The sequence below is a fragment of the Theropithecus gelada genome, chromosome 6 (genome assembly GCF_003255815.1).
Source record: "Theropithecus gelada isolate Dixy chromosome 6, Tgel_1.0, whole genome shotgun sequence".
Taxonomy (NCBI): domain Eukaryota; kingdom Metazoa; phylum Chordata; class Mammalia; order Primates; family Cercopithecidae; genus Theropithecus; species Theropithecus gelada.
Window position 1 is genome coordinate 138138059 of NC_037673.1, and position 4842 is coordinate 138142900.

Genomic DNA, 4842 nt, shown 5'->3' on the forward strand with positions numbered 1-4842 from the left:
GTGTGTGAGGCGGCGGCGGCGGCGGCGGCGGCGGCGGCGGCGGAGCCAGCAGAGAGCGGAGCGCACAGCCCGGCCCGCCCCCTCCCTCCCTCCTCCCTCCCGGCCCGCCCGCCTCCCCGCCCCCCCTTCGGCCGGGAGGTGGAGCTCGGGACCGCTCCGGTCCGGCTGGGAGGGGACCCCAAGCACCGCTCCCTAAAGCCTGGACCCCTCCCTTTGCTATCTCTTCACTACCCGACGCCCAGTACACAGGCCGTCCCCTCCTCTGCGCTTCACCTTACACTTATCCCACCCAAGCCTCCATCTAGGACCGCTCCTGAATTCCCCTCCTTACCCTACTCAAACACCTGTCCCCAGCTCTGTCTGCCCCCTGGGAAGTCGAGGCAAGGGAAGTGTCTCCCACAGCGCCTTCTTCCCTGGGCACCTGCTCCTCCATATCCACCCTCTTCCCGCCCAGATCCCCGATCACCCTGTGTGGCCCTCCCTTCCCACTGCGCTCGGGGAAAGTCCACCCCTCCCCCTCCGGCCGAAGCCGCAGAGCGGTCAGCCTAGGTGGCCGCAGCAAGCCGTGGGGGTGGGGCTATGGAGGGGACCGTGGGAGGAGGAGGCTAATGGGACCCGGGGGCTCTAGAGTGAGGATGGGGAAGATACACAAGCTGAAGACGAAGTGCTGCGCCTGAGCTCAGGCTATTCGAGGGTCCCCTGATCACCTGCCCTCTGGGCGGCGTAGTGCTGCGGCCACCCGTATTTGCCAGTGACTTACATTATACAGTCACCGGGTCCCTGCCCCCCGAGGCCGCGCAGTGTCACGGCCTGTGTCACACGCCCTCGCAGTGCCACACGCTCCCTATCACACTCACACTCACCAAATCACACACGGTGTCACACGCAGTGTTTCACACACTCCAATACTAGGTTTCTCCCATTCAGATCTGGCTCTCTGGCGCCATCTAGAGGTCTTCGAGCAGCTTGGGAACTCCCTCTCCTGCGCTGGTGGTTTGGTAACCCAGGCTGCCAAGTGTCCCAGTTCAACAGGACCTCCTGCCTTCTTCGCCTGCATGCCCAGGCAGAGTGTTCGAGATCAAAAGAATGAGGAAAGCTATCCCTAGCCAAGCCTAGTGCTGCGTGAGGAAAGGGTCTCGTTATGGGATGATCAGTTGCTGGGCCCCTTTTTGCCATAGCCTCTGACTCCCCATCTCTGTCCTTCCCCATTTCCCTGTTCCTACCACTCTTCTGTGCCTTTCCTCTTTCTTCTACTTCCTTCTCTTCTCAGCTCTGGCCTCTCTCGGTGGGATGCTCTTCAGGGTAAGAGTGGAATCTCTGGCTAGCTAAGGGGGCAAGCAAAGTCTGTGCAAGATCTCTCCCAGAGCAGCCCCCCTTAACTGGACTCCTTTTCTGGCCTGGGCCCTGCTCTATCCCTCAGCCCCAGGAGCCCAGGGGCGGGGCTCTAGATGGGAGATGGGATAATCTGCTGAAAGAGGGGGGAGGGTCTGTCCTGTAAGTAGCTTCTTTCTGTCTCACCAAAGCTCATACTCTCCACATCACTGAGCACAGCTCCGAGGAGGGAATCAGTGGCCCAGAGAGAAGAAATCTTCCACAGAAGAGCTGCCCCAGTCTCCCTGCCCCCAGCGTGTGCCCGCTGCCCAATGCAGCAAACCCTCCCCAGTCTGCTTGCTGGGAGCCATTCAAAGGCTCCTCTGTTCTCCTCCCTTGCTCAGGGCTGAGCAGGCTCAGCAGCCGCAGAGCTGGGCAGGAAATGCTAATCTCCCAGATGTTCTCCTCCATCCTTCCTGCTCCACCACCATCAAACTCAAATTCTGCACCAAGTGGTAGGAGCAGAACTGGGCCAGAGAAGCAGCACCAGGGTGTGCCTACTCTTCTCCCTACTCCCCAGCCCCTCCTACCCCAGCTGCCAGGCTGGGCTCTGTGCCCCTGAGTCAGGGGCAATGTAGATATGAGAATTGGGGCCTTTTTTCCCCAGGAAGGAGGGCAGGTGAGCAAGCAGGGACTGGGAGGACGGTTGGGGAGCAAGGGCGGTGGCATTTGAAGGGAGAGAAGTCAGACTTTTGGCCCTGTACCAAAGTGGGAGGAGGACCTGCTTGGCAAGTGAAGCATTGGGGGTAGCTCCTGAAACTGATGGTGCCTGAGTTCCAGCTGAGACTGTGGTCAGGGATTGGAACCAGGTGATGCCGGGTATGGGAATGGTTGGGGTGCTTGCTGTGATATCTGTGTACCTGGGATGGGCTGTGGCTAAGTGAACTAGGATGCTGTAGGACCTGGAACTGTAACACCAAGCCTGCTGCCTCTGATTGTAGTTGGGACACTTGCAATGCTCTGATGCTGGTGTGCCTAGGCTATAGCCAATAAGATTACCTAAGAAGCTATCACCAAGCTGTGTGTATATGGGCGTGTGTGTGCATGTTGAGGGAGGGCTGTAACTGATATGCTGTTGAGCCTGAAGCTATAGATATGAGGCTGGCACACCTGAGACTAGCTGTAGCTGAGAAGCTGTTCCCTGTTAATATGATGTAGATGGGACTGTAGCTGGATCCATTGCCTAGGTCCTAGGAGATGAGAGGCTGTTGCTAGGAGCCTGTACCTGGGAGACAGGCTGTTACCTGGGATAGGAGCAGAGCTACTGTTGTGTATAGGACTGTAGCTGAGCTGCTATTGGTCCTGGAGCTGTAGCTGTGATGACAGCATACTGGGGATTGGCTATAGCTAAGATGCTGTTGCTCAGGATTGTGGATGGGCTGTTGCTGTATGCAGGACTCTAGCTGGGATGCCTGCAGCTATAACTTTAAAGCTTGGGTGTAGCTAGGAGGCCATTTCCTGGTAATTTTGCTGGACCATTATTGTGTGGGGGCTGTGGCTGAGACTCTATTGTCTAGGAGATGACAAACTGTTCTGGAAGGCAAGATATTACCTGAGATGGAAGCTGATGTACTGTTGGAGCTGATCTACTGTTGTGCCTAGGGTGGTCCCCAAGTGGATGTTGCTGGGTCAGTGAGAGCTGGGTGGGGGAAGCCAAGTGAGTCCTGCCTTGAGGTCTGGGAGATGCCAGGAGCCCTAGGCTGGGTGGGGGCTGCTGCTCTGGGGAGGCCTCAGCAGCTGCTCTGCTGTGAAGCTGGAAAGCCTGTTTTCATTACTGTTTTAACTCTTTTTTTAACCTTGTTTTTCTCTCGACTGCACTTTAGCTCACTCATTAATTTTGGTATTTTTCTCACGGTGCCTTAGCCCCTGTCACGGCTGCTATGGCAACAGGAGGCAGTGTGCTCAGTGCCAAAATATCTGATCAAAAAATAACCAAAATAAGCAAACACCAAGACGACTGTTCTGGGGACTATGGTTGAGGGAGAGTCGATGGCTCAGATTCAGGAAACCCTAGGCTTGAGGGTACCTGTTTCACTACCCTTCTCCCCCAGGGAAGCTTTACTGAAGGTTCTGATAACCTAGAGGGCCCCTTTCCAAGGAATCCCCCACAGCACAATATCCCAGGACTCTGAGATTTCCAATAGTCCCTGTCCAAGGGGCAGCTTTGCCTGAGGTGGGAACATCAGGAGAGGGTGAGGGCTGGGGATCACTTCCCAGGTGCTGGCAGATGAAGCTTCTAAGAAGCTCCCTCCCTGCCCTAGCCACAAGCATCTGCACTCACTCACTCACCCACCCCTCTTCTGGCCCTTCTTGCCTTAGGCTTATCTCCCTTTCTCTGCACCCAACCCCCACTAGGCCACTTTTGTTTTCTCATAGCCCAACATACTGATGGGAAGGACAGAATGGGGAGGAAGCTGACAGTCTCCAGCCCCTACCAACTCCTCAGTGGGGGTGCTGGAGAGGGGTACCATAAAAGTAGCTGATGTTCCGAGGCCTCTGCCCACCTCTAGCTCACCTTCCTAGGGGAGATTCCTGAACATCCCTGACCACTCACTCCAATTTTCCCTCTCATTTCTTGGGAGCCTTCTAGTTCCCTGGAGACTTCCTCTCAAGTGGGCATGTCCCCAGGAAGGGTAAAAGGATAGAGCCTCACATAAGGTAGGAATGGGGAGAGCTCTTGGTACTACCTGTCTCTTTTCCTTCTTCATCCACCACATTCCCCTCTGAGGAGGCTTGTCTAGATGTCTGGAGCACTGGGAATTGGGGGAATGAGGAAGAGCCCCTCGACTCTGTCTCAGTCACATCACTTAATCACACCTCTCTTTCTGCTCCAACCCTCTGGCAGTGAAGTCTCACTCCCCACAGATCTCCACCCGCTTCCAGGAATGGCCAGAACTTGCCTCCTGTGTCTTTCTTTCCATTTCTATCTTCCCCTCCCCCCAAGAGCAGTAGTGGCCTTGGCCTCCTGGCAGTGCCTTCCCAGCCTGTTTCCATAGAAACTGGGTAGGCTGTGCAGTGCAAGAAGGGGAGGGGAGACAGGAGCAGGAAGGAGGGACCAAGCCTTAGGGACAGCCCCAGATGAAGGGACAAGGGCACCAAGAGAAGCGGGGAGGGGCCCCATGCAAACTGAGGGTGGGACCCCGATTTGGGGAACCGGGTGGGATGGAGGGTGGATTGGGGGAGAAGAGGTAGCAAAAACTTGGTAGCTGGCTTTGCTGCCTCCTGAGGAAGGAGCACAGAATCTCCCCTTCTCTGCCACAGGTAGTGGGGGTTCCTCCCTCCCTACCCCCTTAAAATCCTTCTTTACCAGAAACTGCCTGAGCCAGATGAATCTCTTCTCCGGGGTCTACTAGTCTCTAAGAAAGGGACCATGGGATTCCTTTCTTCCCCGAAGAGCTCCCCACTCTCCCCGGCCAGAGTCTCCTTGATCGGGAGACTGGGCAGCCCCCGGGGACCCGGTGGCCGCCGCTG